This window comes from Eubalaena glacialis, chromosome 16 (assembly GCF_028564815.1).
Source record: "Eubalaena glacialis isolate mEubGla1 chromosome 16, mEubGla1.1.hap2.+ XY, whole genome shotgun sequence".
Taxonomy (NCBI): domain Eukaryota; kingdom Metazoa; phylum Chordata; class Mammalia; order Artiodactyla; family Balaenidae; genus Eubalaena; species Eubalaena glacialis.
The window spans coordinates 33450865-33467094 of NC_083731.1; positions in this window are offsets into that span (position 1 = coordinate 33450865).

Below are 16230 nucleotides of genomic sequence, written 5' to 3' on the forward strand. Positions count from 1 at the left end.
CCAGCCTATTGTCAGTTTTTATCAAGCTTCCCCAGGATCCATATATACCTTCTTATCTTCTCTGTCCCCTGTCAAGCAGGCTCCAAACTTTATATTATTGGTCATCAGCCAATGAGAAAAAGCTGGGAAGGAAGGTCTCAGTCCTTCTCTGGCCACATCACTCTTTCTTTAATAGTAGCATTCTGAGGTAAAGAAGATGCAGAATATATATATATATATATATATATATATATATATATATATATATATACACACACAATGGAATATTACTCAGCCATAAAGAAGAATGAAACAATACCATCTGCAGCAACATAGATGTACCTAGAGATTATCACACTAAGTGAAGTCAGTCAGAAAGAGAAAGAAAAATACCATATGATATCACTTATATGTGGAATTTAAATGGGACATAAATCAATTTATCTACAAAACAGAAACAAACTTACAGGCATAGAGGACAGACTTGTTGTTGCCAAGGGGAGGAGAGGGGTAGGGGAGGGATGGATTGGAAGTTTGGGGTTAGCAGATGCAAAGTATTATACATAGAATAGGTAAACAACAAGGTCCTACTGTATAGCATAGGGAACTATATTCAACATCCTGTAATAAACCATAATGGAAACGAATATGAAAAAAGAATGTATATATATATATATGTATAACTGAATCACTTTGCTGTACAGCAGAAATTAACACAACATTGTAAATCAACTATACTTCAATAAAAATAATTTTTAAAAAAATAGTAGCATTCTGAAAGCAAGACTCTTCCCCTTCCCCACCTCTTTTTTGTAGAAACCCAAAGGATGACTCTTTTGGCAGAAATTTCAAACCAAGGAAAGAAGAGATGGCAATATCTTGAAGATGATGCCATTTTAGACTCCTGTCTAGATCAACCTCCCAATCTTCCTTGTAGAGATTTCTTGACTCTTTTTGGAGTCTGAGGTTGGTTGGTTTCTTTCTCCCAGCAATTTTCTTGGGTGAATTTTCTCTTGACAGCCCTAAATCCCTGTGTGCCTGTCTGCTGATGCTCTGAATCCTATCCAACCCAATATTAATTACAATCTTCTTTCTTAATTTGAATTGGAATGTTTTGTATCTCCTAGGGGTAGTGTGATCAGTTAACATATTGTCCTGATAGGAACACTCTAGAGTGCAGAGAGTATTTTTAATAATTCATTTGGCAAAATGGGCATAAACCAGGCCTCTCCTGAGCAAACACAGACATTTGATCACTATTCACTGACCCTAACACAGAGACTTATCCATAATAGACAGTAAATATCACTTCACTCATTGGGTCCAATGTGTCATGTCATTTCCTGATGTTCAGTACATTTTTTTTTTTTAATTTTTTATTTATTTATTTATTTTTGGCTGCGTTGGGTCTTCGTTTCTGTGCGAGGGCTTTCTCTAGTTGCGGCGAGCGGGGGCCACTCTTCATCGCGGTGCGCGGGCCTCTCACTATCGCGGCCTCTCCTGTCGCGGAGCACAGGCTCCAGACGCGCAGGCTCAGTAGTTGTGGCTCACGGGCCCAGTTGCTCCGCGGCATGTGGGATCTTCCCAGACCAGGGCTCGAACCCGTGTCCCCTGCATTGACAGGCAGATTCTCAACCACTGCGCGTACCAGGGAAGCCCCAGTACATTGTAAAGTTCCATTTTTTTGTCTTTGTTTTTCTTCTATTTTGTAACTCCAGTTATATGCAGCAAGATATGATAGCAGGTTCTTTCCTGATCCATCTTAAACTGCCCCCATTAAACCTTTTTCTAAAAACGATATTTTTAAACATATCACAATCTGTGATATTAAACTACAAGAACTAATTCATTCATTCGACATCTATATAGTCTTTATTCTTTGTATTGAAGTATAGTTGATATACAATGTTGTGTTAGTTTCTGGTGTACAGCAAAGTGATTCAGTTATACATATATATCAGAGTGTACATATTCTTTTTCAGATTCTTTTCCATTACAGGATATTACAAGGTATTGAATATAGTTCCCTATGCACCACAGTAGAACCTTGTTGTTTATCTATTTTAGAGCAATTATATATTAGACCCTTAGAGAATCCCAAGCCCTGTGCAAGGAAAGAGGATCCAGCCATGAACACCACAGACTCGTGCTCGGTCCTTGCCCTCCCAGAACCTGCAGTGTCTGCTGCAGGGATTATACAGGTAAACACGTGACTACAACACAGTGTGGCGAGTCCTCTGATGGGGATTATGGTGTGTGCAGTGGGATATCCCAACACTCTTCTTCCCAAGTTCCCATACACACCTACCACCTGGAGTCAAGAAAGTTAGCATCACCCATCACTCCTCATTCTTTCTCTCATTGCCTCATCATAGAATCCAGGAAATCATAAATCCACTCAATTCTACCTCCCAAATAACTCTCAAATCTTTTCCTTTGTCTTCTTCCCACTGTTTCCCCCCGCTAGGAAAAGACTGTAAAGCTGAACCATTTTTATGCATTCCCCAAGTTCCAAAATCTGTCTGTAGGAGATGATGACAGTAATTTGTGCCTGAGAAGATGGACACCAGCGAAGGGAAGGGACAGAGAGGATGAAGAAGTCGAAGGGGAAAGGGCACTCGGAAGAGCCCCAAAGAAAACCAATGATGAAGAGAAATTATAAAACAGACTGAGAAATGAGAGAGTTAGGGAGAAAACCCACAGAGTAGAAAACCAAAGGAAACCAAGGGAAGAATTTGCAGAAAGAGAAAGGTGGTTAACAGTGTCGATGCTGGGACTTCCCTGCTGGTCCAGTGGTTAGAACACCGCACTTCCACTACAGGGGTCAAGGGTTCGATTCCTGGTCAGGGAGCTAAGATCCCGCAAGCTGCGCTGCGCAGCCAAAAAACAACAACAACAAAAAAAAACGCAGTGTCAATGCTGCCAAGGGATCAAACAATCTAAGAGCTGAGAAGTGAGCACTAGATTTAGCGATGTTCATCACTTGAGTTAGTTTCTCACAATCAGATTATTGAATGTCTACTAGATGCAGGGCCTCCTTTAAAGGATGTAGAAATTTGCAAGTCCAAGTTGCTGCTTTCCCCGGGGCTGACCATCTAGTTGAGAAACAAAGGCACTGGAAAGAGTTCCTCCTTTCTCTGCAGACAAAAAACCCTGTAAATGCTACAGTATGTAATGAGCCAAATGAGTGGCACAAACATATCGACTTTTCTAGAATGAATACCATGGATCAGGAAAGTTGTGTTTTTCCTGGAATCTATATTTTAAGATTATTGTTAACACCCCAGCGCACCTCCAGATAAAATAGCCAAAATGAAGAATGATTTAGAAACCACTTTAATACAGAAATAACCCAAGAATCGGGGCTGTATTTGGATTAGTCAAGAGAGCTATGATAGCTTTCATCAAATATTTGAGAGGCACTGGTATCAAGGAAGGATGATATTTCTTTTTGTATTGTTCCCAAGGACAGACCACAAACAAGTAAGGTACAGGGAGGCAGAACTTATCCCAAAGAGAGAGAAAGAAATTCCCATTAATAATAGTGGTCTAAAAATGCAATGAGCTGCCATGTGTGTTTCCCGTCTTGGACATGTTCAAGCAAAGGTCAAAGGGTGTGTTACAGGGTGAAAAGTGGGACTCAGCATCCTCCAAGTCACCTTCAAACTCTAAGATTTTGTGACTCCAGCTCAAAGATGGTCTCTTCCTTCCAGGGTGGCAGAAAAATCTTCCTGGAAGAATTGGGATGTCCAGTCTAGCCTTGGGAGATGGTTAGGATTGTGATGGGTGAGCAAGAGGAGGAAAAGCCTTTCACGTAGAAAGACAATAGACCCAACTTGCTGGAGCTGACTATTCACATGAGGTTCCAAAGTCATCAGAACCAAGCTGACAAAAGCTTTCAACACCAGGGTAAGGGATTTGAGCAAAATCTTTTAGGCAACAAGGAGCTATGGAAGATATTTGTGCAAGAAAATACAATTCAATTAAGAAAAGCGTCAAGGAAGGTTGTTGTGGCATTTACTTAGGACAGATTAGAAATGGGTGAGATTGAAAAAAGCAGAGGATTTTTAGGAGGGATAAGAAAATAGGAACCTAAACTCAGGGAATGGGAATAAAATAAAAGGTTAGCGTAAGGGAAACTTTGGGGAAAGAAGAATCCACAGGACTCGGTGACTGGTTATGTTGGGAAAGAGGCCGAAGGAAAAATCAGATGAATGAATGAAAAGGTTTAAGTTCGTGGGAGAGGGATGATGAGAGAAGCAGTGCCTTTAAAACAACAGGGTCAGAGAGTGTAACCTGAGAGACCAGTAACGATCCCAACATGGGAAGCCAGTCTACGGAGAACTCTGGCCAAGCCGACACCTCCAAGTCTGTTAGTGTCTCACTTGCATCCAGTGGAATATTACCAGCTGGTATCTTGGAGGAAATTGGATTTCTTGATTTTCCAAATGAGCCAAGCTGTTGTGCTGGCAACCAACACACATGACAGGCAGTTAGCCAAGCATAAAGCAACAGGTTTAAAACATGGGAGGGTGTAGATAAACTATCTCTAGCCTTTAGCTAAGGGGACATCACAGAAACAAATGAAAAAGAAATCTTCCCAAACCCCAGAGCCATCTATTTTTTATACTGCTGTCTTATATCAAAACATGTATATAAAACTATTGTGAGATCTACTTTCTTTCTTCTTGGGAAATAGGGCAAAGAGGGATACTTTAAAGCAAAAGCATTTTTGGAGGTAGTACTTGAGATAATATTGGGGGAAGAAACTCTTCAACATAACTTAGGCTCAGTCTGTGTAGAAAAAGTAAATATAGATGCAGAGCTGGTGAATTTGAACAATGTAGAGAAACAGACTGGATCGTTCAGGCAGCTAAAGCTGCCTTTTTTTTTTTTTTTTTCTCAACAGTGGTGGGTTTTATTTTGTTTCGTTTTGGTTTTGCTTGGATTATCTGGACAATTACCTCAACTCTCTATTTCACTCTGGTTCTAGAGACATAGTCCTCTAAGTGTTCTATTTTTAGCGTGTTCAAGTAAGGACTGAACACAATAAGCTCATTGAAATGAGCCTCACTAAAAGGATTAAGCCAGTTTAAAGGATATGTTTCCAGCACATCCTCTATTTTCCATGATATAGAAAAATGAGCAATTCTGCGCCCTTGGTCTACCCTCTCCATTAATAATAGTTTCCTCCTCAGAGGCAAGGGTGAAGCAGAAAGCCACCTTCGGGCAAATACTCATGTTGATAAGGGCAAAAGGAAGCACAGCCATCTGGAAAGCACGTCTAATTGCCCAAGTCATGCGGCCCCCAGTACAGAGCTCTGGGAGTTCCCTGGAAGGCGGAACAGGGCTTCTCTTGCATCGTGACTTCTCTAAGCAAAGTTGAAATTCAGTGATTCCCTTCAGTTCTTGGGGCCAATTGGAAGACTGCAGCCAGGGGGTCTGGGTTGGAGTCACTTGCACCATAAGCTCTAGATACTAATAGGATCCAGTGGCTGGGAATAGCTGGAAGCTTTGGAAGGCAGTTTTCTTTCTCAGCTCTCTTTTGGTCTGGTGATCTCGGCCTTGGTAACTCCATATAAAGACCACTCTCCTTTTAAGTGAGCTTAAGACAAACAGCATAGGCGCTTCTTGGAATATTATTTTGCAGACCTATCAGCACTTTTCTATTTACATGAAGAGAAAAGGTGGTGAAAAGGGACTGAACAGCTTTCTGGCTGCTGGTGAAGAAGAGAAGTAAGGTGCAGAATGGGGACGTCCCTTCTCCAGGCCCTATTCCCCGGGCCTTCTCCTCCAGCCAGCTCCATGGAGCTGAAAAATTCAACTCAAAGAGTATACTCTATACATGCCTTACTACCAGAGTGTGACCTGGGACAGAGACTAAACACACACAAATTATTTTAAGACCTTAGAATCAGTTACCCAGAGGGGTGGAGACACTGAGGCACCCTAGACTTACTAGCCTCCCAGCTAAAGGACTTTGCCTCACAGATTCCATATCCAGTGGCCCCTGCAGAATGGCTTCAGGCTGGCAATGTGGTTGGCAGGGCCAACACAGAACTTGCCTTAAAGCTGAGTTTTCATAGCAATCACCCTGTTTTTATTTAGGTTGAGTTTTAAAATCAATAAAACTAGCAAAAGTCTTCCTAAAGATGCTTTTAGTTCAAATCCATGTAGGGACTTCCCTGGTGGTCCAGTGGGTAAGACTCCATGCTCCCAATGCAGGGGGCCTGGGTTCGATCCCTGGTGGGGGAACTAGATCCTGCATGCATGCCGCAACTAAGAAACCTGCATGCTGTGACTATGAGCCTGCATGTCGCAACTGAAAGATCCCATGTGCCACAACTAAGACCCAGTGCAGCCAAAATAAATAAATAAATAATTTAAATAATTAATTAATTAAATAAAATAAAATCCATGTTAAAACAGAAACAGACTCACAGACATAGAAGACAAACTTATGGTTACCAAAGGGAAGGGGGTAGGGAGGGATAAATTGGGAACTGGGTATTAACAGATACACGCTACTGTATATAAAATAGATAAACAACAGGATCTACTGTATAGCAAAGGAAAGTATATTCAATATCTTGTAATAAGCTATAATGGAAAAAAAATCTGAAAAAGAATCTATATATATATATATATGTAAAACTGAATCACGTTGCTGTACACCTGAATCATTGTAAATCAACTATACTTCAATTTAAAATAATATTAAAAATAAAATAAAATCTATGTACAATCAAGGATACATTGGTAGTCCATATTAGTAATTATTATGACTGTTGTTATTGTTCTGATTACTATAGAGGGGGTGATTACAGAGCTGACTGAGGTACAGGTTAAGGCTTCCCAAGCCACAGGTTTAATCCCAAAAGAGAACTTCAAGAAAAAACCCTTATGAGATGGTGCCCAGAATCCATTTAAAGATTTATAAACCTCAGAGAAACAACTGGTCTGGGAAGGAACCAGCCTATTTATGATGGCGACATACTTTACAAAAGCTCTCAGAGAGGGTTGACAGGGCAAGCAAAGAAAGAACTTTCTTAAGTAAATATCAAATCAATTAAAGGAACAGATCCATGGAAATCAATCATTTACAGAAACAGGTCTTACCTGTGGTTTCTAACACAAAATGCACTACATGCTACACCGCAAGTAACTCAAGAGAAATGGATTCCAAAGTGATTCAATCTCCATACACTATGAGTAAGAGGCAACAGGCTAAAGCAAACCCTGCAAAACAAAGCTTTTAAAGATATAAAAATGCATAAACCTTTCTTATCAGAAAAGAGGTGAATGAATATTATGGTATTCTTCTAGCATGTTTGCTTTAGCATTTGTCATGTAGTTATTCTGTGCAAAGGTAAGGTCTGGTATGCAGTGTAATTATTTTCCCACCTCCTTCTGTCACAAGGTCGACTTAAAGGGCAATTTCTTTCCTTAGTTCTTTAAATGCTTCCAAAAAGATATCTTAAGGTCAAGAAATGCCAACAATGTGCAAATATCTTTCAGGAGTAGTCGATTTCCCCCTAGTACCATTAGGGGAAATTTTATTGTAGTCAGTCTAGGCAAGTTAATGGAAGATCATATTTCTATTTGCTCTGGGACAGTATTAGTAATCGGAACCAAGAGGAAGCAAGGCCTCACAGCACTGGAGCCCTGCCCTCCGGGTCAGGCTGCCTTCATTCTCTAGTCTGGATTCCAGAGGGTGTCCAAATGACATTTCATGTAATTTATCACACGTACTTATGTGTATTTCATGTAATTTATGGGAAACATGTAGCTATATGTACATAGTGTTATATGGTTTCTATTGAGGCCTCCTCTCAAGACTTGTAAGCTTTCCAGGTTGGCGAAGCCTTATTTATTTATTTTTTTTCCTTTCAGCCATGCCACACAGCATGCGTGAGATCTTAGTTCCCCGACTAGGGATCTAACCCATGCCCCCTGCAGTGGAAGTGCAGAGTCCTAACCACTGGACCGCCAGGGAATTCCTGGCAAAGGCTTGATTATAAGATTCAGATGAGTGATGCAACACTTCTGTGAGATTTGGTAGCTGAGGATTTTTGTGTTCTTTGCAAATCAGTCACAGTGAGATGGAGTTTGATGAAGTAACTGAAGTCTGATAAACAGATTAATACTACTTTATCCAAACAAATTGGGCAAATTCCTCCAGTACTATTTAGTCATGTACTGGTACATTTAACAAATATTTTATTGGTGTCTGTCATGTACCTGACATTATGCACGGCACTGGCAGGACAAAAGTGAATAAAATAGGCTAGTCCTCCTAAAGGGAGAAGTGTCTTCGTAGTAATGGAACTGTTCTGTATCCTGATTGTAGTTGTTACATGAATTTATATATGGGATAAAATTTCATAGAGCCACACGTGCACATACACACACACATATACATACACAAGCGTATATAAACTGATGAAATTCCCATTAGGTCTGTAAGTCTAGACAGTAGTGTCGAAGCAATGTCAGTTGCTACAATTAATATTTCTACATTTAAAAATCTGAGCATACTTGGTTACTTTAAGTATTCATAATGTCAAAGAAAATTTGACCTACTGGAGTAAAAAGTCAACCTTGTAAGTTTAAAATGTATAATTGTATAAGGTGTTTAGACTAGTTGAAATCTAACTTTATACATAATATTAGAATATTTAAGTTTATCCACATTTATATTCCATTAGATTTAGAAGAGTTAAGAACTTGGGAAGAATTTTCTTTATTAATCATACAGCTGTACTATTTAATAGGAAAATCATGTGTGTTAAACATATAAATACAGTTTTAAAGGTTTAAGGGTGCTTATTTTACAAACATTTTTAAGTTCCCATAAAAGTAATGTTAAAATTTGCTAGACTTTTAATTAGAACAATATTTACAAGTTAAACTTAAATGTTTATGGAAGAACCAAGCATTTATTATTTAAATGTAGAGTAGATAAATTTAATTTTAATATACTGAATATTATTTTTTATATACCTAAAGTAAACTCTGAATAATCTTTTCTCTGCATGAAACCACCCTTAAAAAAATGCTCTCATATTTATAGCTTGAATGCCAAGCTACTGAAAAAATTTCCACCAGGGGACAGTCCCTATGAGTCCTGGAAAAAAATCGTGACATATAGATTCAGTGGAACAAACCAACTTTTGCCTATGTATTAAAGGAAGTGGTTTGTCCTGAGGACATCTATGGAGTTAAATGCCAAATCTGAGATGTTATCTTAAAAAGGAAGGAAGGAAGGAAGAAAGAAAGGAAGGAAAGAAAGAAGGAAGGGAGGGAGGGAGGGAGGGAGGGAAAGAAAGAAACCTTTCTTAACAAGGATCCCCTCAAGGTCATCACAATTTCTCCTAAGCACAGGCATTAGCTCTTTCCTTAATGTTGTAAACGTTTCGCTACATCACTTCTTACATTGAAGTGTAAGTTTTTGTTGCATATCTATTTTCCCACCTCACCATGACTTCCTACTAGATTAGGGATCATTTTCTATTCATCTTTGTATTCCAAGGATGCTGACACTCTGAGCGTCTTAAACTTCATGAAAAGCTGCCATAGCTGTCTCTCATGGACCTGGGATTAATTCTTAAGATTTTCTTCCCACCAGCCTCTTCAAAACCCAGACACCAACCCAATTGGCTTCATGCCTTAGCTTCCTAGATTCATTCAGCCCTATTTGGATCTCTGACCTGGTTTCAATTGTTTATACTGGCCATGACCTGGCACTCATAGCCTTAGGACACAGCTTCTGGCATTTTCCCACTGACTCCACCCACTACAGGGGAGGACCAAGTCTGTGAAGGAAGAACATCAAACATTCAGAGCTTGGGAGAATGTCTGGAAATCACAGTGGCCCAATAAGTGTTTAAAGACTAAAGTCATTCAATAATCATGTAATATTTCCTGAACACCTACTTGTTCAAGTTGCTTTGCCGAGAACAGGGATATTAAAAACTAGCAAGATATGGTACCTGCAGTCAAGATGATGGTGAACAACAGAAGTGCTCTTATATAGTTTTATACAAAGTGCCATAGGATCACATAAGAAAAGAGCACAACACAGACTGGAGAGAAAGGGTAATAAAGAAAAGATTTCTCATAGCGTGTGGCCCTGTTAAATTTTGGTAGCTAGATCAGGGCTTTGTGATTACTTCAATGTGAGGAAGTGAAAGGGGTCTACAAGGACTTAGGGAATAGTGTTTGATGAAGCCACTCATTGAGATCGGGAATACAGAAGGATGTGCTGATCTTTGGGCTGTCGATTAATGTCAGTTTGGGACATGTTGAGTTTGAGATGCATATGGATCTAAGTGGATATGTCCAATATGCAACTATATACCAGTGTCTACAGTTTAGAAGAACTCCAAGAACTGGAGTTGTAGATTTGGGAGTTATCAGCATATATAGCCTCAAAAGTGAATGAATTATTTCAGGGATAATAGAACACTGAGAAGAAAGCAAGAGTGAGAGTCAGGGGACTGTCCATATGGAAGGGTTAGGCAGAGGAAGAGGAAATCATTAGGGAATCTAGAAGAGCAAGCAGAGATTAAAAAAAAAAACAAAGAGAAAAACCAGGGGACCATAGTTGTGGTGGACATTGTTGGTTTCCTAACAAGTATCAATTGCCTGCTCTCCTTTACATAATTCCTCCCCCATGAAGTCTCTGGGCCTCTGGAGGCTGAATGTCTCTAGTTCCAAGGGTTGATCCAACCAGTCTAAAAATATCCCACCTGCTTTGCTGAGGACTGTGAGGGACAAGGAGCCCAGTGAGATTCAGGAAAAGTTTGATGAAGTGGGTGAAGGTGATCAAAAGATACAAATTTCCAACTATAAGATAAATAAGTCCTGGGGATGTAATGTACAGGATGGTGACTATAGTTAACAATACTGTACTGTATATTTGAAAGTTGCTAAGAGAGTAGATGTGAAGTTTCTCATCACAAGAAAAAAACAATTATCACTAAGTGAGGTATGGGTGTTAAGTAAACTTATTGTGGTAATCATTTTGCAATATATTCAAATATCAAATTATTATGTTATACACATTAAACTTATACAATGTTATATGTCAATTATACTTTAATAAAACTAGAAAAAATATATTAGAAACAGAGTTTAATGGGACTCCAGATGAATTCTTCATTATTCTCTTAGAAGAACTTTCTAAAGTAATGCCTTCTCTTCCTCCATATGGGCTTTGAAGCTCACACTTGCTGCAGCCCCCTCTCCCTACCAATCTGAGAAGGAAATCAACTGAAGGAAGCCAACCAAGCCAGGAGATCACAGAGATATGGAGCTGGAGCCAACCCTGACCCTTGCTCTCCCTCTAGACTTCCGTTCTTGGGATCTATGAAGTTCCTTATTGCTTAAACCAATTTGGGTTGAGTTTTCTGTTCCTTTCTTCTGAAACAGAACTAACGGGTACAGTTGTGGCACAGAAACCAAAGGAGGTGAGAACTTCAGCCCAGAAGTGATCAAGAGTATTGAGTGGTACCGAGAGGCCGGTGATGAAGGGCCTAAAATGCATCCAAAGAATTTGGTAACCAGAAGGTCTTGAAGGGAGCAGTTTCGGTGGTGGTAGCTGTGATGGGGCAGAGCCCAGACTGCAGTGGGGGGAGACTAGAATGGAAGTGAGCACTCAGAGAGAACAAGCAGAGATTCTTCTGTAGTGAAGTTTGCCTGTAATGAGAAGTCATAATTATAGAGGAATGTAGTGTTGAGGGAAGTTTTGTTTGTTTACTTTGAAGATTGAGAGCTACTTAGTGAATGAGTCAACAGGTGGCTCTCCAAGTTTCTTGCCATACCATGTTCTCCACTCCCCCCAAGTTCAGCTGTAAAACTTCAGAAAAGTCAAAAGTAGCACCTCAGGGAATTATACTCAATATTTTGTAATAACCTATAAGGGAAAAGAATCTGGAAAAAAAAGAGTATATATATATATATATATATTTACACCAAAAGTAGCACCTCAGAATTTCACATTCCAAATTTTACATTAGACATACAGGACCCAAAAAATGCAGAATGAAGCTACTAAAGCAATTCATCAGAAGAAGAAAAAGGAGAAGGACAAGGAGAGGGAAAGGGAGAGGGAGAGGGAGAAGGAGAAAGAGGAAGAAGAAGAAGAAGAAAAGGAGAAGGAGAAGGAGAAGGAGGAAGCATTTGAAGAAAAAAAATAACATGTACAAGAAAGTTCATGGCAACATTTTTTTGTAACAGAAATATTGGGGAAAAACATAAATGATCTATTAATAGAGAAACGGTAAAACCAAAAAAAGATGCATTGAGTAGTATTCTATTAACTACTTACTCTGCAGCATTTGAAAAGAATGAGCTAGATTTCTATGTACTGATATGAAAAAATCAAAGTGAAAACATTAAATTATGGAACAATATGTGTGATAGGATCTCACATATGAAATTCAAAACAGATAGGATTGTTTATATTCATGCAGAGAAGAAAGGTCAAGAAGAATATACAACAAAGTCTCAACCATGGTTACTTCTGGGAGGGAAGTGAGATATGGTATTGAGGGCAGGGAAGGGCATTTTAGGAAAGTGCAATTCATACATATTGTATACTTTTATGTAAGTTAAATTTTTACAAGGATAATTTTTTTTTGCATGTTCAATGAAAAAATAAGTACTTGCAGAAAAGTAAGGCAGTTGCAAAGCAGGAACTCAATTTTTACCCACCGGCATATTATTCTCCCTTAAACAGGGGAAAAGAAAGACCACAAAACTGATCATTTTTAATGTCTTTATCTCACATTATTAATGCCAAACGGATACAGTTTTGTACGCTATTTTTTTGGAGCATTTTAAAATTAATTAGTTGTTGGATGTGTGTAAAACCATTGGCATCAAGTTAAATTTATCTATAAGTAACTCCATACTCACCATCTGGTTAAATTTGGCATCATTTATTTTCAAATTGTAAGGCTACTCAAATAAAGCTGGCTGCTGTTTCATGAAGATCCCCATATGAGCACATTTGCATGTATGAAATATACATTCTGAGGCTGACTGGGGAGACCAAGAGGCTCATACAGAAATGAAACACTGAGAATCCAATGCTTAGATAAAGAATTTGCATACCTTCTATGTAAACATACAACCATTTTATAAATATATTGTCAAAAAAACCTTTCGATTTCTCTGAAACTATACTTATGATTTCAAATCTAACATATCTAAAAACACATATAATTTAGTCCAATAATGCCCTTTAGCCATAGGCTATCAATAGTTTACCAAATACTCGACCCTTGCACATTGATTAGTTATCTGTTCCTAGTTCCAAAGGGCAATGTTATATGTTCTCCACACAGTTAATTTAACAAGCTATCAGATGCCACCTTCTCACAGAGAGAAAACTCCCCTGGTACCTGAGGTGGACAATTCAAGACGTGCCCAAATGTGAATATAGGTCTAAATCATTTGTAGTCTGGAACAGAGTAACAGGTGCATCTAATCTGACCCTAAATACGGAGATATTCTTTTTGAGACATCAATGGTTTATTGGATAGGGGATCTTACACGTCTGAAGCAAGGTCCTGTAGTGACACCCCACCATGTATGGCAGACTGCAGGCAGGCAGTCTTCACTCAATGCGGTGATATTTTTTAATCACTGAGAAAAGCAAGAAAAATGGCCAGGAGAGTGAAAACCTACGTAAGAATAGTTTATCTATGGTCAGGTCAGGCTTGTGAATAATATCTTAGTCAAAATAAGGCATAAAGCCCAGAAGATGTGACTCAAATAATTTTGGTACATAATGATCTACAATATTTGTACAAAAGAATATAAAGAAAGACTTTCAGTGGAAAAATATGTACCTAGTCAACAATTAAACATGTATAAAGCATATGCCACATACAAAACTGGTCACACAGCAGTAAACAGAATAAATAAGACCTCTGTCCTTTAGGAGTTTCCAAACTTTGAAAATTGACAAATATTATCCAAGAAAATCAAGTCTCCTATCTTAATACCGGATAGCTTTTATTTTCAATTTTTAGTTACTTCTACAAAGAAATAAGTCAAATATTTGTTTTATTTTTATTAGAAACTAAATAGAAGAGTATATTTTTTTCATTTTAAACTTTTTCCCCAATAAATTCTTCATACACCCACAAAAATGTTTAGTAAGATATAAGCAAACAGCTTTCGGATTGTACTACAGCACCATATTTAAAGGAAAATACAGAATATGCTTGTTCCATAAGATCAGACAGAACCAAACTCAATTTTTTAAATACAAAATTCAGATGATAAGCCCACTCAGTCTATAAAAGTTCTTTATAAAGTGGTTCTGAGTTTTGCACTGTTGCTATTACAAACTGGATGGCATTCATATCATCTTTATTACTCTTGAAGTATATTTCTTATATTTATTCACTTATCATGCAAGTTTAAGTTCTCAATTTTTAATGCCAGGGAATTCTCCTTCTCATAGCAATTACTGCAATACAAAATGGCATCCCTGATTATGAACACTTTAAATTTTAGCTCCATAAAACCAGCTTTTGTTGAAGAACTATAAGAAGAAAGGCAATGTCATATATTCTTTCAATAAGCTCTATATTTTGTGGATTTTGCTTTAAAATATTCTAATAATGCTGAATATTAACTATAGGTTGTAATTTGATATTCACAACTGTGTAACAATTGGCATAACAGTCAGAAACTGTCTCCAAAGAAACCAAGCAATGGTCCAAGAACAGGAACAAAAAAACATGGGCCAAAATTAATGCTAAGATACTTTCCTTGTAATACTTCCAAAGATTAGCATGAAGAGGTGACCCAAGAAGAGACAGGTATGCAGGAAATTTACCCCTTATTTAAGGGATGAAAAATCTGAGGCCTACAAGGGCAATGTAGTCTCCTGACCAGAGATACCTAACTTGTTGGGAACATGAACAGGACCAGAGCTCAATTCTCCATATTTCCAGTGGCTGCCATACCAAGATGTAGGGAAGGGGTTAAAAAATAGAGAAGGGCTCAGTCACCACCCCCCCACACACACACACACACTCACATCCTCCAAATCTCCCACAGTTCTTCTCCTTCATTGTCCAAAATGCAGTGCCTTTCCCACTACTTATATATCTGAAGGGACTATCGTTCATTTCTTCTCTTTCTATCATCTGCCTATGAGTTTAGGCAGAATTTATCTAAATTTCTATTTGATGGTTTATTTTTAAATTATGAATCTAAGACCTGCTTTTTTAATGTAGAAGTAAAATGTAACATTGATTCTTTTTTTAAAATTTATTTTATTCAAGTATAGTTGATTTACAATGTTGTGTTAATTTCTGCTGTATGGCAAAGTGATTCAGTTACACGTTCTTTTTCATATTCTTTTCTATTATGGTTTATCACAGGATATTGAATATAGTTCGCTGTGTTAGACAGTAAGACCTTGTTGTTTATCCATTCTATACGTAAGAGTTTGCAGCCGCTAACCCCAAACTCCCAATCCATCCCTCCCCCACCCCCCTTCCCCTTAGCAACCACAAGTCTGTTCTCTAAAAAAGTAACATTAATTCTTAAATGGAGCCCAGTGATTTAGGGTTCATTGATTATCTGTATTCCATTTAAGTTCTACGTTAAAAAAAAAAAAGTAAAAGTAAGCAACGCAATTAAAACAATACAGTGACTTTAAAGAAAGCAGGGACCATAATCATAACACTCTTTCAGTCTTTTCTGAGTATTTTCCAATACAATTTTTAACTAATTTCTTCTCAGCATTTTTTTCCCACGTGTTATAATTCCATAATGGGATGGGTTCTAAGAAAAAAATAGAAAAGAAAACATGGTCCTTATAAAGTAGAATCACAATTTAAATTTTAAACACTGAAACGGAATGTCCTTTGAGTGTGATTTTTGCCCCCTCAAAGCAGGGCTCCTTTTGATGTCCTGGGAGAGTTCAGTGCATGGAGATACAGGAGTGAGGAAGAAAAGGAGAAAAGACGGACAGTGCCTGGAAGTTGGCATCAAATTTCAAATCTGGGATGCTGAATTTTCCTTACAGCCCTAAAATCATATTCTGAAATGTAGGAGCCTGCTGATTCTGAGCCCACTTGAAAGAGAAAAGGCTAGGTCCCCAGGCTCTTGAGGGCTTTCATTGATAATCAGGAGAAAGATTTTAAGGCAATCAGACCAAGAAATTTTGAAATGTGAAATCATGTGATTTTTTTTAAATCTGAGAAACTACTTTCTACATAA